Genomic DNA, 27814 nt, shown 5'->3' with positions numbered 1-27814 from the left:
AGTGGTACGGAGATGCTTCGTGAACTCAAATGGGAACCCCTCGAGGGAAGACGAAGTTCTTTTCGAGGAGCACAACTGAGAAAATTTATAGAACTGACATCTGAAAAGAGTCTCATACGAAGGCATAAGGAAGGTCACCTTTCTCTCGGTCTGTGAGTGGAACAGGAAAGGAGAAAACTAGTAGTGGTACAGATTACCCTCCGCCACGTACCGTCCACCGGCTTACGGAGTATGCATGTAAATGTACACATCTTTTCTGAAATCTTCATTTTTTTAAATCATGGAATTATCTCTGGTTGTCCGTAAGTTATTGAAATGCGTTTCTGTAGCAGTACGCAGTGATTATTGCTTCCAGAGGTATAATTATGATCGCTAATGTGTTATTTCTGATATACATCAAACTACCAAGTAGCTTCTGTGACTGCTAGATTTCAAGAGAATGCTTGTGGGTGAGAAACGAAGGTACTGATTATCAACAGTGCCACAAGGCGACGCATTAGTTACCATCCACAGCGGGAACGCTTGAGAGCTGAGTGGATACTTTAATGAAACCCCTTCCAAGCTATTGCAGTTAAATCTGCCTAAAGGGCTCTTTCCCCCGTTCCACCCGCGAAGGAAAAAAAGAGAATGTTATGAGAAATTCTACAGCAGAGGGCATGACTGTAAAATAATGAAATTCCTTTCCGCCGACACTCCCCGGAGACATTAAAGCAATTTCTTTCTAGCTTGACAATTTCACGGTATGTAACTTAAATGTGTTTTCCTTTCGTAACAAAAGCAAACGGAAGGGAGTATTTTATTCCGTTCTGCAAACTCTCCCCCTCATTTTACGATGGAAGAGATCGAAATTCCACGCGAAAACGCAGAAAAGGTCAGACACAACGGGAAAAATAATTGAACGTCATTTAACGACTCTGTTATCTAATGTTCTCTATCATGACAAGACAATCCAGCGAATCCAAATATTACGTATATTACCTTGCGATTTCTTTCTTCGTTACATCCTTCGTATGAACACCGCAACCAAAATGGAAGGTACGCCGTACAGTCTAGAGAAAATTAGATGTGAAACGACTTGCAAAGAACGTTTGCTCAGAAATTTTCAAATATATCTGTGTCTTGCTAAATGTCGCAGCGAAATCTCTTAAAAGAGGCATTGTATCAGCCACTCATATGTCTGATAGACCCCCCCCCCCCCCCCCCAGCTTCAGAGTATTCTGAAGAAATCTGTATGGCAGCCAATTTATCGGAAAGAAAGTATAGTACACAAAATTCTAGAAAATGGCTTGTAAATGTGTGACACCACATGTCCGTAATACACTACCACCCCAACACTCAATCGCTCTCTCCCCCTGTTCCCCCATCACCAATTCTATTTAACACTTGTATACCTGTCCCAAGAATCATTGGCATCTTTTCAGCATACTCTTTGATCCAAAGTCCTCAACCTTTCTCTTAGTGCTGCCTAACATCATCAAAGGTGCAGCAGCAGAGGTAATGTGCGGACATAGATTGTGTGTCCAAACCTAGTTTTACTAATATCTCCCCTGCGATCGTCGTTTCATGAAACCGTACGAATTGCTTCGATATGCTATCGAGTTCCTCGGCAGACGTTGGCTCGCTGTCCATTGACGATAAGGACATGGGATACCAAAGATCTCAATCTCCTCACTGAAGACCAGTATGGTCCGAATGCGTCTTGGAGCTGCCAAGAACTACTCAAGCGTTGCGCTTCAGCGGGTACTGCTGGACTGGTGCAGTTTGGTGTTTATCACGAAGCGTCGATGGCAGCAAGTTGTGATGAGTTCCCTTCAGATGGCACAATATCTATTTGATGCTGCCCAGAAATGAAGTGATTCATATATTCGTGATGGCAGGGGAGGAAGCGACTCCCGACGCTGTCGTATTCTGACCCAACCTGTGCTCAGAGGAGAAACAGCTATGATGAAACCAGTTCATGTAGCGTTGCAGTATCCCTAAACACGTTTACACCATCCCAAGGTCGGGCAATGGTGTTTTACGATAGTATTTGGTGTCCTTCAGGGTTAGCAACCATACCCTCAAACGGACATGGCATGCCTGTAATCCTCACATCAAAGGAGAAGACGACTGCTATTTCTATGAGCAGAGACGCAACTCCGCCTTACCGGATACCTACGTCGGATCTCTACCGGCCAATTGTGTTCGATTGATGTCGTGCGTTAGATATTCAAAGAGTTTTCGGGTGACACCTCCCATTTTCTATCTGATACCGATTTTGTAATCTTCATTTTGAATGTTCCAGACAAGAAGCTGAAGTTAAAATAGCCAATGCGTTCAGTCAAAAAGGTAGTTCCGTGCGTTATCCCAGAATGGGGATGTAGTGTCGATCAGTTTCCATGCACCTTTAGATGTGTCTGGAAGTGTCCTAGAAATGGGAGCCGGGCCGGCCGAAGTGGCCGTGCGGTTAAAGGCGCTGCAGTCTGGAACCGCAAGACCGCTACGGTCGCAGGTTCGAATCCTGCCTCGGGCATGGATGTTTGTGATGTCCTTAGGTTAGTTAGGTTTAACTAGTTCTAAGTTCTAGGGGACTAATGACCTCAGCAGTTGAGTCCCATAGTGCTCAGAGCCATTTGAACCATTTTTTGAAATGGGAGCCGAAGACCTGTGGCAAAGCAATCAGCTACATTCTGCCAACGGCCTTGTCATTGAGGGTAGAGTAGCGGATAGTGTTTCAGGGCACTGTTTTGGAGTGGGAAGCTGCCATAAAAGGAGAAAGAACCAACAGTCAACAGCCTTAGGATGCAGGAGGGCGTGGAAACCCCTGCGTTAAAGATACATAATGTGTACCCACAGGTCATATGGCCTGTAACTGAAAAACTGTTGTGATGATCTCTCCAACGGCAGAACATCCCTGATGGACTGCCGTGAGGGAGGTGACCATGAGAAAAAGATGGAATAATCAGTGACAGAATAACTTTCTAACAGTAGGAGCGAGGAATTTCAGCAGTTTGAAAGTAGCGAGGAAACTATAAAATCTACAAAGGGAAATGCAAAGAATCAAACCAGATATGAAGTCAGTGAAGTGAAATGTGACATAACGAGAGACTGAGCAGGAAAGTAGGGCAGGGACTGAGGTACTGTGAAGAGTTCAGTGACAAGTTTCTTCTAGTCAGAATCGACAGCACACCAATAGCAACAACAATATATATCAGCAGCGCAACTATAACATGAAGAATCAGAGAAAGTACATGGGGATACTGAACGGTTAATTCAGTAACTAAAGGGAGATGAAAATGTAATAGTAATGAGGGGATTGGAAAGATATTTTAGGGGACGGAATACTAGAAAACTTTACGGGACAACGTGAGCTTGGTAGCAGGAATGAGAGAGGAGAAAGACTGAGTTCTACAATAAATTTCGGCTAGTTATAGCTAATACTCCGTCCATGAATCAGAAGTGGGAGGGATACACTTAGAAAAGATCGAGAGAACGGGAAGGTTCCAACTGGGTTAATTCACTGTCAGACAGAGATTCTGAAATCGGATGTAAGGCGTACACAGGAGCCGATACGGACTTAGATCAGAATTTAGTAGTGATGAAGAGTTGATGGATGTTGAAGAGAATCGTCCATGTACGGAAGAAGATGGGTCACAGAAATACTGAGGAATAATGGGATGCGTTTGAAGTTCGCTAAGGATGTGGATACTGCTATAAGGAATACCAGAGCAGTGGATATCCCTGAAAAAGGCAATCACAGACAAGCATGTGTAGATGGAAGGTAATTGAGAGGAAACTTTGGATAGCAGAAGAATAGGACGACGATAGAAGGAAGTACAAAAATGATCAGGGAAAGACAGGAATACAACGAAATAAATCCCCTAGGAATAAAATAAACAGCAAGTGCAACGAGACCTAGGCAGGAAAGATGTAAAGAAATGGAAGCAGAAATGATCTCGGGAAGAATGACACAGCACATAGAAAAGCCAAAACAAACTTCAGAGAAATTAAATACGTGGCTGCTAACATTAGGAGTTAAATAGTCATTTCACCGCGTAACATAGAGGGGAGACCATATAGGTGGAAAGCCTTTATTAGCGAGAGGTCTGATGACGTATAGAATAAAAAGCTATATGGAAGACATAGAGGATCCACTATTAAAATCAGGATTTAAAAGGCCTCTGGAAAAATTCTCATCAAATGAGACAGAAGGGATAAAAATATTCCATTTGAATTTCTAGTGTGGGGAAGTGACAAGACACCAGGAAATAACCGCTACTCAAAATGGCGACGTATCATCAGACTTTCGGAAATATATTGTCCACACAATTCCAAAGATGGTGAGGGCAGATAACTGCGAGAACTATCGCATAATCAGCTTAACAGCTGATGCATCCGAGCTGGTGAGAAGAATAGTACAAAAAAGGAAAAGTAACGGAAGTAAGTTATGAAGAGTTTGATTTTAGGAAAGGTACAAGCATCAGGCAGTTCTGACGTTTCACAAAATAATGGAAGCAAGACTGAAGAAAAATCAGGACATCCTCGTAGGAAATGTCCACCTAAACTGTGGGAGACGTTCAAAAAACTCAGAAAAACAGATGCAGGCTGTAGGGAAACTACGTATATTACCGCCCATTACACATTCGGCTAATTACAACTTAAATGGGTCGTGTACGTAAAGTTCCCTTTTGCGCAGGAAACGCCACTATCCGAGCAATAAATAAGATCCGTAAGATGTAGATGCCGTTATAACCGAACTGCCAATGTTTTGTACTTGCAGCAACGACGACAAGAAGGGAAAACTCGGTTAAAGTAAACGAATATAAAAATGGACTGCTTGGAATTACAGATGTTAGTTATATTTCGAAAATGTTACAAATTTAATTAATTAATCAATGAAAATTAACGGTCCCCAGCTCACAACGTAAGCAAAATTACTGTCTCTATAATTACTGTCCACTATTACTGAGAAACTCGCGTCAGAATACTTCGTTGTAGGGATACGTGGAAACTGCACAAGATTGATAAATATTGCCTTGGCGTGATTTCAGTCCGATTTTTCTCAGTGAACATTTACCTTACAGCTAAGTAGCAACTCATAGAAATCAATCAGTAATGACCAAAGAACAACCTCATCAGTAGTAGACCTTTACATCAATGCAAAAATGTCGTGACGTCACTCACTGTAAATATTACTGTCTTCAATTTTATTCAGAAAGTTATTTAGGTTTATTCATTACTGAATACTGTCATTTAGCTTGAAAACTATCGTAATGATATAGCGTCATTCAGGAATCACTTTCCTGTCAGTTACAGTTACGTAATGTGCAAAGTCAAAATTTCGATTGTAAAGAATGACAAAGTTCTTGATTGTTTTTACTGACAGGCTTCATGCAACATCAATTTTTAATGCTACTCAAAACAATTACTGTTAATTACTTTGTGCAATTACTACTATTATTTGCTCAAGGCATTAACAAACATTTCTAACTGATTGCTGTTGCATAAAATTGAAAACTTATTTATTCATAAAAATACACGGAAAACATATGTTTTACTGACTCTTCCTCTGTTAAGTACTGTCTTTCAAATTACTTTGGCGTGAAGGTTTTGCTTTGGCGGTTTTTTATAAGGGGCGGAGTGGATAAACGTAATTGAGGTCGGTATCCAATGGCCGGAGTCTCTAACATTATTCTCGTAAATGTACTACAGTTTGCAGTCTTTTGTCATTTCGTCTGTAGTACATTAAATTCTTCATGAAATATACACGACAGTCGTGGGTGTCTGATTCTCTCGCGGGAGAAAGAACTGTGTCGAGGTATCAAAATTTTCATAATGTGCAACCAGAAAGCAGTGCCACATTGACAAGATTAGTCTAAAATTAGTGCTGCAATTGACTTCATAAGTAAGACCCAACACTGTAGTCATATTTCCAGTGTAACTTACACCTCAGTCAACCCTTTTAAATAGGTGGGCCTGATTTGAAACTGTGAAGCGAAAATGTGCGGTCACAATATTTATTGGGTTATTCGAGGCTGACTGAGGAAACACACGCTCAGAAGGAAGGAAGTCGCAGAAATCGAAGAACATCTATGCTACACCAGGTTAGGAGCCAGTGACAAGAGGTATGTTTACATATGACCAGCATCACGAAATGACAGTGACTCTCAGGAATGAAACTGATTGAAAAGGCATAAAGTTGGGAAAGGGGGCAGTTATAGCTGTACAAGTTGAAGTTGCTGGTGTAATTGCTTTTCGCATTGACGCTGTTCATGATCTGCTTCTTGCTGTTCCCTCTGAATTTGGTGCTAATTTCATCCAATAGTTTCAAAATAGTGTATTCCGCAATGAAAGTGGAATCAGATTAATTAGAGACAACCAAAACGGGCCTGTTTCGGAAATTTTCACACAGACATACACCTAATTTTGGGAATGGTTCAAAATGGTTCAAATGGCTCTGAGCACTATGGGACTTAAGATCTGAGGTCATCAGTCCCCAAGAACTTAGAACAACGTAAACCTAACTAATCTAAGGACCTCACACAGATCCATGCCCGAGGCAGGATTCGAACCTGCAACCGTAGCGGTCACGCGGTTCCAGACTGAAGCGCCTAGAACCGCTCGGCCACACCGGCCGGCAATGTTGAGAATGGCGCTAAATTTGTTTCAGTTTCTACAAAAGGCAAGGCCATTTAAACACGACCAGGATTACGGTTTAGCGAAGAGAATAAGAAAATGAAACAAAAATGATATAGTCTTTTACGCTGACGAAGATGGCCAAGATATACAATGTTTAAATAGGATTGTCATGCAGTAAGACAAATAACATAAAAACGTATTCCGGGAAGTTTCGGGATTGCAGCCGGATTACGTCGAATTCTTACCACGATATTTCGGCAGACAACAATTTAGCCATCTTCAGGTGAGTCTATTGCATTGGAGACTGCTATTTTACATCGCTGCCATTGTACTAAAAATTTGAGTGGAGACGCATGCGCAAAGGCAGTCACCACACGAGCCATCTCTGTCGAGTTTCGCTCCCTCTTCAAATACTATGACGTGCAGACGCATGCGTAATGGTCAGAATGCACCACGCAAAGTGGAAATTCAGGCGTCAGAATTAATCAAATTAACTGACGCCAGGCATAGTCATTAGTCATAAAATGTTTTCATTCAGATTAAATTAAGAAAATCACAGAGTCCCACGTCTTATCCAATTGAAAGTCGCCGCAACGATTAATATGATATTGATCCAAACGTATTTCCACCGGTTCCTTAATAACTGAATTCCAGAATCGTCGAGGCCAAGATTTCCGTGGCAGCATAATATGTGGAATGTCCTGTGGAGGTACAGTACTCGGATATGGTCGACTTATTGCGCTGCGAAAGACAAGTGTGGCGATCATGTTCAGCGAATCTTTCACCCACTGTGCGCGTTGTCTTACCAATGTAGGCTTTGTCACACTGGCAACGTATTCTCTTGTATGGAATTCAGAAGCTGCAGAAAGCATGACACGATCAAGAAGAGAAGGAGCGGTTCAAGTCCAGGGCGTTCCTCACGTATGTCGACAATATTTCCGCGATATTAGGAAGATTAGTAAGGAAACGTTATGTAAAAGATATACTATGGACTCAAAAGTATCCAGACACCCCCAAAAACATACGTTTTTCATATTAGGTGCATTATACTTCCACCTACTGCCAGGTACTCCATATCAGCGACCTCAGTAGTCATTAGACAGATTGAGCAGAATGGGGCGCTTCGAGGAAATCACGGTCTTCGAACGTGGTCAGGTGATTGGTTGTCACTTGTGTCATACGTCTGTACGCAGATTTCCACACTTCTAAACATCCCCAGGGCCACTGTTTCCGATGTGATAGTGAAGTGGAAAGCTTACAGGCCGACCTTGTCTGTTGACTTACGGAGACCGTGGACAGTTGAAGAGGGTCGTAATGCGTAATAAGCAGACATATATCCAGACCATCACACAGGAATTCCAAACTGCATCAGGATCCACTGCAAGTACTATGACAGTTAGGCGGGAGATGGGAAACCTGGATATCATGGACAAGCGGCTACTCATAACCCGTAAATGACAAACGACGCCTCGCTTGGTGTAAGGAGCGAAAACTTTGGAGGATTGAACAGTGGAAAAACGTTGTGTGTAGTACGGTATACAACGAGGCAATCCGATGGCAGGGTTGTGGGTATTGCAAATGCCCGGTGTACGCCATCTGCCAGCGTGTGTTGAACCAACAGTAAAATTCGGAGGCTGTAGTGTTATGGTGTGATCCTGTTTTTCGTGGAGGGGCTTGCACCCCTTGTTGTATTTTGTGGCACTATCACAGCTAGGCCTACATTGATGTTTTATGCACCTTCTTGCTTCCCACTGTTGAAGAACAATTCGGGGACAGCGGTCGCATCTTTCAACACGTCAACCTGTTCCCAATGCACGGCCTGTGGCGGAGGGGTTACACAACAAATACATCCCTGTAATGGAGTGGGCTGCACAGAGTCCTGACCTGAATCCTATAGAACACCTTTGAGATTTTTTGGAACGCCGACTTCGCGCCAGGCCTCAGCGACTGACATCGATACCTCTCCTCAGTGCAGCACTCCGTGAAGAATGGGCTACCATTCCCCAAGAAACCTTCCAGTGCCTGATTGAACGTATGCCTAAGAGAGAGTGGAAGCTGCCAACAGGGCTTAGGGTGGGCAACACCATATTGAATTCCAGAATTATTTATGGTGGGCGCCACGTCATTTTCAGTCAGGTGTCCGGATACTTTTGATCACATGTACGTACTACATCACAACTTTCTGTCGTACAAACTTTTTCGAAGTGTCTTACTGTCAAATTTATAGACACTTCTGTGAAATAAAAATTGCTACGTATCATACGCATAAATTTAGAAAAACTATTGCGATAGTTTCTATACTCTTAAGAATTTGGTACACAGATTTTTTTACTTAATTACTAAGACTAACCTACGACATTTTGAAACTGATAGGAGAACGTGCCTCACGTGATTTAATGCCTTCTAAAAGTATACAGCAACAACCTGGTTCAATTGATCGACAAAAAAATTGAAAAAGAATCCAGATTATATCTAACTACATAATGACAACTTGGTTCAATTACCTTTCAAACAGTGAAAGTTTCGTTAGCTTATATGAACCCATGTATTTTCTCATACGTCTCCTCTTAATAATTTTAACCTCTTCAGAGCAGCTACATAAAATTAAATTTGCATCTTCAAACGGAGCAGGGAATCCCGATACTCGGTAATACGGTCCATTTGTTGCAGCTATATCCTTCTTCATATAGTATTACAGTGAATTAAAAGTTTCTCGTTGCATACAATCAGTCACACAACCACTCTAATATCGAAAAATCTAACCAGCATGTATATCAATGGATGGTGGAAACAAGAAAAATCAAGACACATTCATAAGACTTATAGACTTGAAAGACGCATTCGACAGTGTAAAATGGTGCGATATGTTCAAAATTCCGAGAAAAGTAGGTGTAAGCTGCAAGGGGAGACGGGTGATGTACAATCTGTAGAAGAACCAAGACAGAACAGTAAGAGTGGAAGACCAAGAACGAAGTGCTCTGTTCTACTGATATCAAACATAGGTTTCAATCTGAGGAAGAAGTTTCTGAAGCTGTACATTTGGAGAACAACACTGTATGGTAGTGAGACACGGACAGTGGGAAAACCGGAACAGAAGAGAATCGAAGCATCTGAGATGTGGTGCTGTAGAAGAATATTGAAAATGAGATGGACTGATAAGATAAGGAATGAGGAGGCGCTCCGCAGAACCGTCGATGAAAGGAATATATGGAAAATATTGTGAACAAGAAGGGGCAGCGATAGGATATGTGTAGATACATCAGTGAATACCCTTTATGGTACTAGAAGGGCTGTAGACGGTAAAAGCTGTAGAAGAAGAAACAGATTGGAGTACTTAAAATCTGAGAACTTCAGGAGCAAGTGTTACTCTGAGATGAAGAGGTTAGTACAGGGGAGGAATTCTCACATCAATTTCAGCTTATCGCCACCCCCATGCACTCGGTGAGGTGAAGGTGTAACAAGCTTACTGTCGGCTCGGTTTTCCATATCAGCAGGAAGAAGAACTTATTATGTCAGAGTCTATTCCAGTGATACAAGATGATGAAGTTGTCATCCTGGTCCAACATCCCATCCTCTACAAATTTCTCTTCTGGTGATGTTCTAATTGGTGATCAAAATGAAATGTGTTCCAGCCCTCGGTTTCGTTCATCTCTCGGAAGCTACGTAAGTGACAAAGAGCTACTGTTTCAACGGTCTGTTCAAATTTTCATGAAGCAGCCCGTGAGGCCTGTTTGCAGATGAAGATCGATCGCTGCCTACACAGCTGGTTTGATGTGGTTTCCCAGGCGAATGTATCGGGTGGATGTATCGGGTATCAATATCCGATAGTGCAATATATTATACGCGGAAGGCCAGTATCTCAGTGCTTTAAGCTACTTTGCCTCAACTAGTTCTTCTACAGCTAAGTGATCACTGAAAGAGAACTGTAAAGCATGATGGATAGTCTCCATGTCTGTTACTTGCATATAAAAGCGGTTCCAAATGAAATCCGATCCGTGACGCACCCCTGCAGTGGAAAAGGCACAAAATAGACTGAAATACCGTATACGTTTCTTTTCCTTTGCTACTCCCACATTGACCGTTGTCAGTCCCATGGCATGCCATAATTTTTCTTTATTACTTTATTTGGCATCTGACTATGGACTCATAAACCCATCGACATGCATATATTTCAACAAATCTACTTAACAGATTTCTTTAACTTTATTTATTTCTTTGTCACCTGTTTTTAAATTTATCGTTACTCTCATGTCTGCTAGTCTTTATTCGATTTACAGTTTGATCTCAATCAACATTATGCATTCATTTGATGTGTCATTGCATTCAACAGGTTTTATAATTTTTATTCAGTTTTACTGAGGATAGTAATGTAATCAGTGAATTTTATCGCTCGTACTCTTCCTCCCGCCACCTCAACATGCACACGCTAGCAGCTTATAGGCTAAATGATCCATAGAGCTATAAAAACCCCAATCAGTGGTGAGAGCCTCTAGAATGAAATAAAAATCGTAAAACAGGTAGGTGCAACTAAAAGGTGCAAATCCACACTATTAGACAATCTAGTTGAAAAAAAATAGAAACAACGAAATAACCACCAAGAACCAAGTTAATACACAACATCTTGCATCCCCTTTCTCGGTAACATCTCCCTAAAAATTGCCAGTATGAAATCCATTCCAAACAAGAAATAAAATTTTGCAATGACTTCTTCATAACTTAAAAAGCAATCAATATAAATTTTCATAATCTGACATATATAAAATCGTACGGAGTTAATGTCCAGCTCAGTACATAGGTCAAACAGGCCGTAATTTCCACACCAGATTTAAAGAACAATTCATCGCCTTCCGATACAATATGCTACACAAATCTGCAACAGAATCACGTATAAAAGATGCAGGACATCCATTTCACAATGTAGAAAGAAACGTTGAAACACAACATGCACTGAACAAAGGATACAGAATTTCTCTCTGTTAAGAACTACAAATTCATATACACAAAAAGAAACTTGGGAAACATATACGCAATGACAATACTGAAACAGGTGCAACAAACTTTTTCAAAACCTTTGACAAATACTTAATGCATTCCCATAATTTATAGTTTCAATGCCCCGCAATTGATGTAACCACTCTAATTCGTCCACCAATAAATTCATCCAACAATACGTATGTATGATCTGTTGCAATCTTTTAATTTATAAGAAATTAATTGTTTCTATGCCAACAAATCCGTTGAAGGCGTCCTGATTTTCTCTTAAGCCTAACTTACATTATACCACTCTGAAACAAAAACTGATCGTCATCCAACAAATCGTTAGCTTTCTTTTCTATTCTTATGTCATTAACCTTGTTAGCAACTGGGATACATGAGCTATTAACCCTTTAATAGTTGAATAAATTTTCACTCGGAAGATAACATGGAATGAATGAAGTACTATAGAATATGTCCATTTATATTTCGTAGAACATAAACCCTCGTGGATACATCGCTAGTAAAATGAAAGCTTCAGAATATCAGCAGCTCATTAGAATTTCAGCATCACGATAAAAGTGAAATGTAACCATTCAAAGCAGTGTTGTGTTTGGCTGTTCATGTGACGTATGGGAAAGTTGCAATAAATTAAAGTATATTGTTGTAACATCCTTTCTTCGTCTCATGATTCTTTTGTGGATGCAGGAGCGAGGAACAGCTGTGGTTGGTGGACAGAGAATTCAGATATTAATTTATTCAACATCTAATATCAAATAGTAAAAGTAATACATAACTTCATATGGTAACAGTAATACGTAACTTTGTTTGCTGTTGTTGCAAAATGGTTCAAATGCCTCTGAGCACTATGGGACTTAACATCTTAGGTCATCAGTCCCCTAGAACTTAGAACTACAAAAAACCCAACTAACCTAAGGGCATCAGACACATCCATGCCCAAGGCAGGATTCGAACCTGCGACCGTAGCAATCGCGTGGTTTCTGACTGAAGCGCCTAGATCCGCTCGGCCACCGTGGCCGGCGCTGTAGGTGCAGAATCAGTTGCTAACAGTATATGTGAATGTTGAAATACATGCAGATACAGTGGTTTACAATTCAGTCAGTCTTCAATACAATGACTAGTCCGTAGACGACCAGCCCTGACCACTGTGAAATTCTGTAAACACACTGAACTGGCAAACACACAAAATGGGGCCAGTGCATGAATGTTCGAACTTAAGCACACCTGCCGTTAGATTTACGAAAATAATGAAAGTAATTGCTTACTGAGGTACTCTGGTGCTACGAATCAACGGAAATATTTGCTTTCACCTCTCTTTATTTCGTCCCTTGCCTGCGTCCGCAAAGCTAGACAAAGTCCTAAAGTTACGTCTTTTGCACGATCAGTATTTTCGAACTCTGTTGCACGTGCAAACTGTTTACTACATCAAAATGTGATGGACGTCACGTCACAGATAAAACGAAGAAAACAAATAATTTTCAGAAGTGATCTTACCTTTGTATCTAGCTGCAGTACTCCAAACGATTAAAGTAACTCCTCGTGCGTGTTTCGCGAACAAAGGCGCAAAAGCACCTCGTTCTAGAACTACACGAATCACTCAGGAAATTACCGCTGTTATTAGAGGCGTTGGTAGCTTCGTGTAGGATTGTACTTACGACCAATGGACCTCAACAATAGTCCATTTATTAGAGTAGCCCTGGATGACACGAATTCATGACACACGGCATTAAGAGGGTTAAGATGATTTTGTGACGATTCTCGCACTTACCTATGCTTGCTATCTTCGGAATTGTGCAGATGTTATTTGTCTGAAAGGCTCATGGGACGACCCTAGTCTAAATGATTCTACACACTAGCCTGAATAGTCGTTTGGTTGATAAATCCCTTAACGATTTTAGAAAATCCAAATTAAACATCTCTTTGGCCCTATCTGATCGCAAACCTTCCAAAGCCCTGTTAAATCTGACTCTGACCTGATATCGGAATATCTAAATATGATGCTATAAAGCTGAAATATTTCTGTTTGTCGGTGCCCTTTACAGTTATACCTCCGTTCCTTACAAGTTTTGTACTCGCGTAATTTATTCCAGAATTCAATTAAACTATCTTCTCTCTCGTTCCTTCTAAACTTTGAAGATTGATACACTAGTCCCAGACCAGTATGCGGTTGTGTGTCATTGCCTTCCTCCGACCCCTGAACCGACACCCAGTCTGTTCTAGGAGGACAGACAGTTCAACGTGGATTCCGTGCCACAGTGCAACTCGACATTTTTAACATCAACAAATACTTCCAGAGGTGAAAAACTGATAGCGTCGGAAGAAAGTCCTAGGACTGACAGGGGATCGAAGTCGAAACATTTAGATTTGTAGTCTGGCACGTCACCACTTAACCATCCTGTTTTATTTAATTTTTCCTTATTATCGCGTTCTTCGTCGATTTTCTTCTGTGGAGCGACAGGTTATGTACGGACTACGCGTAACAGCTTTCAGAGTCTAATGCTGACACATTCTGCTGCTGTTGACATGACACTACATCCGTCTTTCCCGAAATCTTTATCGTCATTACCTTTGACACCACTAACCCCCATTATATTTAGACTGAGCATCGGCATTTCCCTTTCCAGATTTTCTAGGTTCACTATCGCATTCAGACTTCTGACATTCCACGCTCCGACTCCTGGAATTTTACCGTTTCATTGCTTATTCAGTCTTGTGTTCATGGTTACCTCCCTGGTGGCAGCCTTCTCCTGGAGAGCGGGAGCTAATTCAGAATCTTCTGCCAATGGGGTGATCGTATGACGTTTTTCAGTTAATGGTCGTATGTCCAGCGGATGCACTTTATGTGCCCTAAATTCACTTTTGCATCACTATACCATTGATTATGGTTCATTTTACTGCTAACGGAGGTAGTTTTCCACACCAAGAGAAGAATTTTGCCTTTAAATTCTGTCTGCTTCTCGGTCTTCCTTTACAAAGGTGTGGACAGAACGGACGTGCCTCCTTATACAGGTAGCCTTCGATCGCCATTGCTGATGGTTTGCATTTACTCTGCATGCCAACTAGGTAGTTAATCAGCACCGACCATCAGTAAACAGGCATTTGGGAGCAGAAATTCTACAACGTTCTCCGCATTGCACTCAGACCCGCTGACTGCTCAACTTGGGATTCAGATGTTGACAAAATCGCACCAGAAGGTAATGGAGATGGTCCCCGAGTAGTGAAGAGCCGGCTCAACAGTCACCCTAGCTAACCACAAGATATCGGCTGCGGCAAGGGAGAATAAATATCTAAGAAAACCGATGAGGCTGTCAAACACAACTGCTACGTCCTCTCTCCCAGATGTGCTAATCGTGCAGCCTAACGTTAGATGCCAGATGGAAGATTCAACCAACATCTACATACTACAGACCACTGACGCTTCCTACCATTCCTGATTCATTCGCAAATGGCTTCCGGGAAGAACATTGTTGGTAAACTTCCTAAATGAACCTGTACAGAAATATATCGCTCCACTTTATGTGATCTACGTATGCTCTGCCAATACTATTAGGTATGGTTCCCAAACCGAGGAGCAATATTCAAGTAATGGTCGAATTAGTACCTCTTTTGTGCGTGACCTACGCCTTCTGAGGATTCTGCCTTAGATGCGATTAATTTTATGTGGAAGTTCCACTTAAATAGCTCCGTACACATATTACTATATACCTTATCGATGTGCTCCAACAGATGGTTCTGAAGTCGTGTAATCGTGCAATAACGGTCCTTTCTGCCTTTTCATGCGCATTACGATAGTTTTTTTGTGTTTTACAAACTTCCAGCTTCTGCACCAATCGTCGATCCTTTCCAAATTTTCATGCATTTCGATACAATTTTCTAGTTTCGCGACTTCTCTGTATACAACAGCATCATCCGCGAATACTTTCTTGGTACTTCCAACGTTTTCCCCTCGTTCATTAACATGTATTGTTAAAAGTAATGGTCCTATAACATAGTTTCAGTACGCCCATTGTTACACTACTGACCATTAAAATTGCTATACCAAGAAGAAATGCAGATGATAAACGGGTATTCATTGGACAAATATATTATACTAGAACTGACATGTGATTACATATTCACACAGTCTGGGTGCACAGATCCTGAGAAATCAGTACCGAGAACAACCACCTCTGGCCGTAATAACTGCCTTGATACGCCTGCGCACTGAGTCAAACAGAGCTTGGATAGCGTGTACAGGTACAGTTGCCCACGCAGCTTCAACACGATACCACCGTTCATCAAGAGTAGTGACTGGCGTATTGTGACGAGCCAGTTGCTCGGCCACCATTGACGAAACGTTTTCAATTGGTGAGAGATCTGGAGAATGTGCTGGCCAGGGCAGCGGTCGAACATTTTCTGTATCCTGAAAGGCCCGTACAGGATCTGCGCTACGGTCGCAGGTTCGAATCCTGCCTCGGGCATGGATGTGCGTAATGTTCTTAGGTTAGTTAGGTTTAAGTAGTTCTAAGTTCTAGGGGACTGATGACCTCAGATGATAAGTCCCATAGAGCTCAGAGCCATTTGAACCATTTGAACAGGACCTGCAACAAGCGGTCGTGCATTATCCTGTTGAAATATTTGGTTTCACAAGGATCGAATGAAGGGTAGGACCACGGGTCGTAACACATCTGAAATGTAACGTCAACTGTTCAATGCGCCGTCAATGCGAACAAGAGGTGACCGAGACGTGTAAGCAATGGCAACTCATACCACAACGCTGCGTGATACGCCAGTATGGTGATGACGAATAAACGCTTCTAATGTGGTTCACCACAATGTCGTCAAACACGGATGCGACCATCATGAAGCTGAAAACAGAACCTGGATTCATCCAAAAATTGGCGTTTTGAAATTCGTGCACCCAGGTTAGTCGTTGAGTAAACATGGCAGGAGCTCCTGTCTGTGATGTAGCGCCAAGGGTAACCGCAGCCATGGTCTCCGAGCTAATAGTCCATGCTGCTGCAAACGTCGTCGAACTGTTCGTGCAGATGGTTGTTGTCTTGCAAACGTCCCCATCTGTTGACTCAGTGATCGAGACGTGGCTGCACGATACGTTACAGCCATGCGGATAAGATGGCTGTCATCTCGACTGCTAGTGATACGAGGCCGTTGGGATCCAGCACGGCATTCCGTATTACCCTCCTGAACTCACCGATTCCATATTCTGCTAACAGTCATTGGATCTCGACCAACGCGAGCAGCAATGTCGCGATGCGATAAACCGCAATCGCGATAGGCTACAATCCGACCTAACGAAGTCGGAACCGTCATGGTACGCATTTCTCCTCCTTACACGAGGCATCACAACAACGTTTCAGCAGGCAACTTCGGTCAACTGCTGTTTGTGTATGAAAAATCGGTTGGAAACTTTCCTCATGTCAGCACGTTGTAGGTGTCTCCACCGGCACCAACCTTGTGTGAACGCTATGAAAAGCTAATGATTTGCGTATCACAGCATCCTCTTCCTGTCGGTTAAATTTCGCGTCTGTACCACATCATCTTTGTGGTGTAGTATTTTTAATGGCCAGTAGTGTACTTTTAGTTCTGAAGGATTATTTCCGCTAAACAATAATGTGTTGTGTTTGCTAGGAATTCTTCATTCCAATCACACAGCGGTCTTATATTCTGCGCGATCTTATTTTGTCCACTAGGCGACAGGAGTGGAGGGAACTTAATTGCTAGTTGAGACTATGAGTAGGTCTATGTGGTGTGTGATACACGCACTCCTTTCATGCCCTAGCGTGTTTTACAGACGCCGGTTAAAGAAGCGGGTGACCCGAGGGAGGTAGTATTTTATGTGTCGGTCTGTGGACATTTTGTTAGGATGCTGCGGCTACCAGAAGTACGTCGCTTCATTGACGACCACAGCAGAATACAACAACACCGAGTTAGAAGCTATTTCCCACGTAAGCATCGGCAGCGGATATACCATGTGGCGTGGCATTGGAGTGGGCAGATGTAAGCGAGCCATGACAAAGAACTTTGCCTAGCGATCTATGAGTCTGAGGCTCACCAATACTCAGGCGCAAAATCTAAAACTTTTCATGAATAAATAAATGATTAGAGTCCATCTCTGGTAGAGTAAATCCTAGGAAGGGCTCAGTTGTGAGCAAAGCTTTGATACTACTTTACCATTATACAATACACCCGTTAATCCTGAAAACAGAAGAAAATTATTCAGCTAGCGATCATGTACAAATAGCTACGCAGGTGTACGAAGTATGCATGAGATTTCTACTGCACACTAGTTTAGTCAGTCGGTGATAAATTGTAATACGAATCCGTTTTCTGTGCTAGTCGTCTTAACCATGCTCTCAATTTTTAGTAATTTTTGTGGCGAATTTTTTCAACAATTTAATTGTAGACTGCTTTACTGTATTCCTTAATAAATGCACCGTAATGGTATCCCGGGATTTCTTTCAAATCGATTAGTTAGCCGCACTCTCAAAGTGTGGGCAAACAGTGTCTGCTCGCGTCTCCAAACGAATGCTATGTGCTTCAAGAACTGCTTTAACGGACTAAATCAACGGGAGATTTACGCACAACACGTAGGAGGAATCCTGTGTGCCGCTTCGTTAAGGGAATCCATTGAATGGTCAACTTGACTTTAGTAGTCTCCAGTGGGAAGCAAAGAACAATTCTACAGCATGTTGCCTATACCACTTCCCACGGCTCGAGGCTAAAATGAGAAACATTTATGGAGCTTTTGTATCACGATGGAATCTTGTAGAGAGTCAAATAACAGACACACCGAGCGAGGTAGCGCAGTGGTTAGCACGCTGGACTCGCATTCAGGAGGACGACGGTTCAGTCCCGCGTCCGGCCATTCTGATTTAGGTTTTCCGTGATGTCCCTAAATCGCTCCAGGCAAATGCCGGGATGCTTCCTTTGAAAGAGCACGGCCGACTTCCTTCCCCCGTCCTTCCCAAATCCGATGAGACCGATGACCTCGCTGCCTGGTCTTCTCCCCCAGAACAACAACAAACAACAGACTAACAGGTGTTAGAACAAATATTTCTATTGGTGACTGAGGACGGCGTACTGAACAATATTACATCAGTATCTGGGTCATTTATAACCTCATAAATACAGCTATTACAGGACGTATGTTTTTATGTTGGGTAGTATCTCCGATTACATGAGGCAAGAGGAAGCCCTTAATGCTTATTTACCTCTGGGCAGCAGGTCAGGTGTTGATCTGTGTACGTAAAATAGTTAGTGTAGTCCATTTAGTGGCACATTATGGTCATGCAGAAAACATCAGGTGGTAAGGTTTGTGATGTTTGTGGGAAGACCGATGCATAGAAAAAACAACCAACACATTGATGTGTGTACAAATTAAGGAACTATATATAAAAATATCTTCAGTTATACTCTTTACACCTTGTATGTCTTTCTCCTTCGTATGACTCGCAAAAACAACTTGTAGGTAAAGTTTGAGACGTTTGATCTCACATTAAGCCCCGCCAACAATCATTCTTTCTGCACTTCATTCGTGACTGGATTTGGTTGGTTGGTTTGGGGGATTAAAGGGACCAGACTGCTACAGTCATCGGTCCCTCGTGACTGGAGGGAGGAAAGGGTGTACGTGGCGGTGGCAGTGGCACACGAAAGTCTCTCCGCCACACACTATAAGATGGCTTGTAGTGTACACTACCAGTTGAGATGTACGAGTTTGGAAAGGAAAGCCGGCGGGGGTGGCCGAGCGGTTCTAGGCGCTACAGCCTGGAACCGCGCGACCGCTATGGTCGCAGGTCCGAATCCTGCCTCGGTCATGGATGTGTGTGATGTCCTTATGTTAGGTAGGTTTAAGTAGTTCTAAGTTCTAGGGGACTGATGACCTCAGAAGTTAAGTCCCATAGTGCTGAGAGCCATTTCGAAAGGAAAGGTCGATATTTCCTTGCTGCTGATGTTGTTGCACATGTTACAACATCCTTCTCTAGTATCGACAGAATTTGCATACAAAAGTAACAGCGGCGAGTTTTATTAACGCTCCACAGCAGAAAGATTACCGAGAAGTGGGACACTTGCGAAGTGCAATCACATTCGGGTGTTTGATTTACACGAGAACCGAAACGCGAGCGCGCAGGCCAAAACAAAGTAAATTACCAACAGCTTTGCGCGAGCGTGCAAATCGCATTTCACTTGTCTAATTAGAGGCGAGCCCTCGGCGCGCGTTCGGAGGCCCCCTTTGTGGCACGTGCTGTGGACGAGTTTTCCGGCCGCAGCCCGTCCGTCGAACTCGAGCACTGGCTCTTTTTTATCGACTTCTCGTTTCAAGTCCAGCGCTATTATAGAAGCCAATTACATCTGTGAGCGATAATTAATTGCATCAAAGACGACCGCCAGTGCTGCTCCGGAATTTGCATTTGGTGATTAGCCCTGTGCAGTTGTTTCCTCTTTTGCCACTCGTGTACGACTTAGCTAGTCAGAAAGAGTCAACTCACTACGAGACAGAAAATTAACAGTGCTGCCAGAAAATTGATTGCATTGCGTGTGCGACAGATTATAAAGTTTGTATGCGTTGTAGCAAACCGCGCTAGTGTGGAAAACTTGAGCATGAAAGTAACTTTCACATGACGTGCGACTGACAAGTAACACAGCTCGATAAATCTTGGACCATACATAAAGAGAACTGTTGCAGTACAGTATAGAAGGTAACTGAAAGAAACGGGCGATGAGACGAACAGAAATGACACATTTATTCAAAATAGTGCGAAGTTATTCACATGAGTACTAAAAGAAGTCAGCTAAATTTCGATTACGCGACAACTCACACAAATCTGAGGGCTGTAAATTCAACTAAATACTTACGGATTACAATTACAAATAACCTAAATTGGAACGATCACATACATAATATTGTGCGTAGAGCAAACCAAAGACTGCGATTCATTGGCAGAACACTTAGAAGATGCAACAGGTCTACCAAAGAGACTGCTTACACCACGCTTGTCCGCCCTATTCTGGAGTACTGCTGTGCGGCGTGGGATCCGCATCAGGTGGGACTGACGGATGACAACCAAAAAGTACAAAGAGAGGCAGCTCGTTTTGTATTATCGCAAAATAGGGGAGATAGTGTCACAGACATGATACGTGAATTGGAGTGGCAATCATTAAAACAAAGGTGTTTTTCGTTGCGACGGGATCTTCTCATGAAATTTCAATCATCAGTTTTCTCCTCCAATTGCGAAAATATTCTGTTGGCACCCACCTACATAGGGAGAAATGATCATCGCGATAAAATAAGAGAAATAAGGGCTCGCACGGAAAAATTTAAGTGCTAGTTTTCCCCGCGTGCCGTTCGAGAGTGGAACGGTAGAGAGACAGCATGAAGGTGGTTCATTGAACCCTCTGCCAGGCACTTTATTGTGAATAGCAGAGTAATCATCAGTAAACACTTCCGGGATAAGTTGCCGTGGTCGATCTGTAGAACTTCTTCTCCCTGACGTTTCGTTCTCAGCTACGGAGAACATCTTCCGAGGTGAGTCAACGACTCACCTCGGAAGATGTTCTCCGTAGTTGAGAACGAAACGTCAGGATGAAGAAGTTCTACAGATCGACCACGGCAACTTAGCCCGGAAGTGTTTACTGATGAAGACGCCGGCCGTGAAATGGAATGGAATGAGCAGAGTAATCAGTTAGATGTAGATGCGTATACGAAGGGGCATGTGGTAAGCACAACGCTCTCTCGCCCGTTGTCAGAAAATAATGATGATAATACTAATAAGAGTAATAATAATAGTTACATAGAAGTCACCATGATGGTTTTCTGGACATTACTTAAATCTAGACATTGTTATTAGCCGGCCGCTGTGACCGAGCGGTTCTAGGCGCTTCAGTCCGGAAACACGCTGCTGCTACGGGCGCAGGTTCGAATCCTGCCTCAGGCATGGATGTGTGTGATGTCCTTAGGTTAGTTAAGTTTAAGTAGTTGGACTAATGACCTCAGATGTTAAGTGCCACAGTGTTTAGAGCCATTTGAACCATTGTTACTAAATAGGATGTGTGATCACGAGGTTGGTATAGAGTTCTTGTGGTAGGAGGTTCCATTACAACTGACGGTGCATGTGGACATTATGCAATACGTCTCCCAGACACATCTCACACGTGCTTCATGGATCTTACGTAGAGGGAACGGTAGGACCAGTCCTTTCGCCGGATATCTTCGCGTTCTAAGAGCTATCTTCGCGTTCTAAGAGCTCCCACACCTGCGCTAAAATCAAGTCAGGGGCGAATTCGCTGGAGTACGGAAGAAGTACAGTGACACAGTAACAATGACCGGTGTGTGGACCGTATTCCAAGAACTGGATGTCATTAAGCCCATGCAACATTATGCTTCCGACTCAACGTGGACCACGAAAACGATCTTGTTCAATGTTCCTGGGTGTACTCCGTGTCCCGACCTCTCACTATAAGAGTGTACGTCCATAACACTCACACTGAATCTACTATCAGCAGTTGGTCCTGTCCTTACTCACTGCGACTTACGTATGTCAACAGAACACATTAAGTCGTATAATGCATACGTGCATTCCCTTCACGTGTGCCGCGCGGGATTAGCCGAGCGGTCGGAGGCTCTGGAGTCGTGGACTGTGCAGCTGGTCCCGGCGAAGCTTCGAGTCCTCCCTCGGGCATGGGTGTGTGTGTTTGTCCTTAGGACAATTTAGGTTAAGTAGTGTGTAAGCTTAGGGACCGATGAGCTTAGCAGTTAAGTCCCATAAGATCTCACAGACATTTAAACATTTTAAACCCTCACGTGTTTAGGCCAAGTATTCCACACATTTATGCGACCGGGAATGCTCAGTAGCAGCCAGGCTACATGTACATCTGATTATTATACGTCAGCAAGGAGCATTAATGATAATATCACAGGAGGCAATGTTGTGCAACCTTAGTAGGGACAAGATCCGACTATTCGGGATCTTACAATCTGAGACAGTGTTCTGAGACAAACTTCCGTCACAATGTCTGCAAACGTGACGTCAGATCCGCCTAGGAACAGCGATCTGATATATATATATATATATATATATATATATATATATATGAGACGAGTGAAGTGTCCTTATTGGCTGAGGGGGAAAGGTGGTGTCTCTCTTGTCCTTCGGGAAGACAAGGCGAGATAGTAGAGAGGTGCCACTCAAAACGCACAGTCGAATAACCGGGGGCGGCTGCAAAAGAACGGTCGCAAGTAAAAAAATGGTTCAAATGGCTCTGAGGACTATGGGACTCAACATCTTAGGTCATAAGTCCCCTAGAACGTAGAACTACTTAAACCTAACTAACCTATGGACATCACTCACACCCATGCCCGAGGCAGGATTCGAACCTGCGACCGTAGCAGTCCCGCGGTTCCGGAATGCAGCCCCAGAACCGCACGGCCACCGCGGCCGGCGGTCGCAAGTAAATATTCCAACTGTTAAACATGAGAGAAAGTGAAGTTTAGTTATCACTGAACGCCATGAGTCGTTGGCAGTGTATATCACGAGTATGGAAAGTGAGAAATGTGTTAATATGTTGTAAGGGATTGAATAACGGCGTAGCCAAGAGCCACCAATTTGGAAATTCTGTGACGTGTGTTTCAAAGTATTCTTTATTAAATCGAGTATAGTGCAAAACGTTGTTAACATTTAACTACTTTCATCTCGACCACCCCACTTCAGGAGGATCACAAACCTACATGGAACTTGGCACCTGAGCGCTACTACTGTGCGGCGAGGGACTACCGAAGCAGCAAGACACCAGGTTAGTGATACAGAAATCAGAGTAGTAAGTCAGAGTCGCTTCCTTCTCGCTACAATGCCGCAGAGGTCATTGTAGTCGCCTTGGCATAGTGGAGGATGAGACTGCATGCCTTGCAGTCCTGTTTCACGTGGCTGCAACTGCACCCGCTGTCTGAAGTGGATTCCTTGTTCTCTGTTGCACAATCTCGTGGCCATCTACTGCTGTAACTGACCGTGGTCGAACACATCCTCTCTCTTTGGCAGCAGTGCCTGCTGCTGGGAACCAACCCCACATACGTCGAGCAATTCCTGAGCAATGCTCGTCACACTTCTACTCCGTAATCCCCGATTCTGATGGTAAGTTCCCGCTGTTCTCATTTCTGCTATTTCTCATTACTTTCGCCTTACTTCGATTTACTCTCAATCCATATTCTGTACATACCTGACGGTTCATTCCATTCAACAACTTGTGTAATTCTTCTACTCTTCCACTGAGGATAGCAATGTCCTCAGCGAGATTTATCATTGATTTCATTTCACGCTGATTTCAATCGTACCACGGCAAGTTGCAAAAGAAAGGCTGAGAGAGGGGGAGATAATTACGTGCGAATGATAAACCCATTCTCTCTAAAATTTCTCTCATTCATACCTCCAATGTGTTACCACAGATGACGTGTACCTGACCTCATTTGTACTAACATTGCAGTACACGTGAGGTGCCTATTTGCTTCCACCGCCATGAGTGAAATGCCTAAGCTCTACTTAATGTTCATAAATCTGCAGTCTTCTACAGTTGTTGTCCTCAGCGCAAAAAAAACACGTAGGTCGTGAATCCTTTGAGTCTGTAATAAACTCTTAGCGATAAACTGATGTTGCACGAATAATAAAATTTTCATTTAGTTTGTGTATACGGGATGCTACTCGCTTTTTATTAGCAGAATACGAAAAACTGCTCAGTTATGTTCCACTTTCTGAATCACAAATGATCTCCATTCCTCACACGTTGATAGAAAATAAACATAACAATGAACAGCGCATTTGCTTAGTTACCATCACATTGTTCTCAGTTACAAATCCAAAGAAGCAGAGATATCTATAATTCCTTAACCGATACCGACTAAGCAACTAAATTGCCTGTATTCCGAGTCTGCCGAAACAGCTCTGATTTAAAAACAAGACATGTGCTAATTAAGTCTTAACTGGTACCGATCGGGGTAGACAACATGTCTGCCCTCTGGGACTGCCGAACCACCCCTGATCATACAGGCGAACCACTTCCTCCGCTATCCAACTTAGGCGCGATCCAAAGGTCTCCGAAGTGCTTGGTTTGCCTTTTCTTTTGGTAGTTGTTTATTATTTTACTGGTAATTAACGGTATTGAAATAGTGGAATGATTGCCTGGTGGCTATCATTCTGCAGCGGAACATCTGAACGCAGCAACCAATCGCGTAGGACCACCATTTTGGCGGTCTTTCTGACAGTACCCGTACCGAACAAACCGCCTGTCTTCGATATCTCACACTACATTACTGCATCTTGCCACTGCTGCCTTCTCAACTGCTCTAAGAAGAGCTTATTGTAGCCAGATATGTCGGCTGCTAAGCGAGAAATACTACAGCACGAACCTTATTTCCGTCACTGCTTCTTAGATGTATAGACTGAAAAGTAGGGGCGAAACACTGTATCTCTGTCTTAATCCCTTTTAAACCTAGCACTTCGTTTTTTTGTCTTCCATTCTCGCTCTACACTCTTGGTTCTTGTACATCTTGTGACTTGCCCGTCTCTCCTTACACCTTACTCCTATTTTTCTCAGAATTCCGAACATCTTGCACTAATGTACGTTTTTGAACGCAGTTTCTACGTCGACGAACGCTATTACAGTGTCTTTATGTTTCTTCAAACTTGCTTCCATTATCAAGCGCCACGTGAGAACTGCCTCTCTGGTATCCTTCACGTTTCTAAAGTCAAACTGATCGTCACCTGTAGCTGATCATCTGACAGATCCTGAATTCTCGTTTCCATTGTTCTGTACATTATTCTTCTGAGAAGCTTGGATGCTTGAGCTGGTAAATTAACTGTGCGATTGTCCGCTCACTCACCTGCCGTCCGCCCCTGGTAGCTGAGTGGTCAGCGCGGCGGAATGTCATACCTAACGGTCCGGATTCGATTCCCGGCTGGGTCGGAGATTTTCTCCGCTCAGGGACTGGGTGTTGTGTTGTCCTTATCATCATCATTTCATCTCCATCGACACGCAAGTCGCTGAAGTGGCGTCAACTCGAAAGACTTGCACCAGGTGAACGGTCTACCCGACGGGAGGTCCTAGCCACACGGCATTTCCATTTACTTATCAGCCCTTGCCATCTTCGGAATTATGATAATGACGATACTTTTCGAAAGTATGATGGTACGTCGCCAGACTCTCGGATTCTACATTTAAATAGTCATTTGGTGAGAACTTCAAACGATTTTAGGAATTTTGATTGAATGTTGTCTTCTGCTTATCTTATTGGATCTCAAGTCTTCGAGAACTCTTAAATTGTGACTCTAATACAGGATTTCCTATGTCATCCGAATGGACTGCAACTTCCTCTTCTAACACGTCAGCAGAATAGGACTTCAGTGACTTCTTTCCATCCACTTTGTCTCTCTTCTGCCTCTAACAACGGAATTCCCATTACACGCTTCTTGGTGCCACCCTTGCTTTTAAATTCACAAACGGTTGGTTTTACAGTTTCCTTATGCTGGATCATTCGTCTTAGCGACTATTTCCTTTCCGATTTTACATCTTTCCTGCAGCCTTTTTGCCCTGCATTTGCTATTTATTTCGTTCCTAAGGTATTTATATTACTGAATTCCTGTCTTTCCTTGAACATTTTTTGTACTTCATTCTTTCGTCGATAAGTTGAAGTATGTTTCATTTATTACTCGAGGTTACTTCGAAGCTACCTTCCTTGTACATGTGTTTGTCTGTAGAACATTTGTGGCTGCTGACGTCCACTCCTCTTCAGCTGAGCTGACTACTTTGGTGTTCCTTATCACAGTATCTATAAACCTCGGTACCGCAATATCCCACTGCCTTCCACCTTGATTCTTGCGGTCTTTCGAACGGTTCCTTTAAACTTCAAACTACTGGACACAACACGAGGACTCGTCTGAAAAGATGAAGTGGTGCCACACGTGTGCCCATTGTTGTCGCTAAGCACACCACAATCGGATGGCCTACAGTCCGTGGTGCTCCAGAAGTCCTCGCACTATCAGTGTGGATCTTATCTTGCTCCCAACAGAACCTTTTATTTGCAACATCTCACATCGGTTTTGTTTATACATCCTTGCGCTTCACAATAATGGATGAATATTTATTTCCTTTTTTATTTCTTTTAGATATGTGGCAAACTCCTCTGTTTCTGGCTCGTCTTCTAACTTTTACCATATATTGCTCTCACTTTGCATATGGTGTTTCAGGAGGCCGGCCGAAGTGGCCGTGCGGTTAAAGGCGCTGCAGCCTGGAACCGCAAGACCGCTACGGTCGCAGGTTCGAATCCTGCCTCGGGCATGGATGTTTGTGATGTCCTTAGGTTAGTTAGGTTTAACTAGTTCTAAGTTCTAGGGGACTAATGACCTCAGCAGTTGAGTCTCATAGTGCTCAGAGCCATTTGAACCATTTGTTTCAGGATTTCATTTTATTTTACTTTACTGACATAATTCGTTGCGCTTTCTTGGCGATCTAGTTGAATGATTTACATTTCCCACATACTGTCATTGGATGTCCTCCGTCAGGTCGTGTTTTACATGTTCATCTTCACTGCAATTTTACGAAAACTTCTTAGCAGTCACTGTTTTCAGGTTACTTTAGTATAATTCTGAACCAGTATTTTTTATTGTTATAGTTTCACCTAACTGCCGCAGATTGTCCACAGGACAAGCACTTAGTCTTTAAGTGAATTTGTTTCACGTGTGTATACTGCTTCGTTTTAGCTTTTGCTTGGTAGTTTCTCTTTACAGGTTTTTGTCCGTTAACTAATGAATACGGCTATTATTCCTTATAATAATAGTAAACTCATTTTTCCTGTATGTCATCTTTGAAGAATATTAATTATGTGGATTACCGTTACTTACGGCCATATTACTCGATGTGTACAATATGCTGATCCCACTCCATGGTTGATACTTCATTTCTTTTGGCCACATCTTTCTCCACTCCATGGCTTGGTAGCCCACATAATTATTTTAGCCCTATTCCGTTGTATGGTATACTTTATAAGTAGTTTCTCACTCATATGTTATCTTTATGTCTGTAATTCATATTTTCATCTGTTGGTTGATCTTTTGTACTGATGTTCGCCCATTAAAACGTGTGGATGAGGATATCCTGGTGACACTATTCCATGTTGCCGTTACTTTTAGGTTAGTGGGTCGCACTGAATTCGTGAGTTACT

Source organism: Schistocerca piceifrons, chromosome 2 (assembly GCF_021461385.2).
Source record: "Schistocerca piceifrons isolate TAMUIC-IGC-003096 chromosome 2, iqSchPice1.1, whole genome shotgun sequence".
Classification (NCBI taxonomy): Eukaryota; Metazoa; Arthropoda; class Insecta; order Orthoptera; family Acrididae; genus Schistocerca; species Schistocerca piceifrons.
This window is presented reverse-complemented; position numbering follows the sequence as displayed.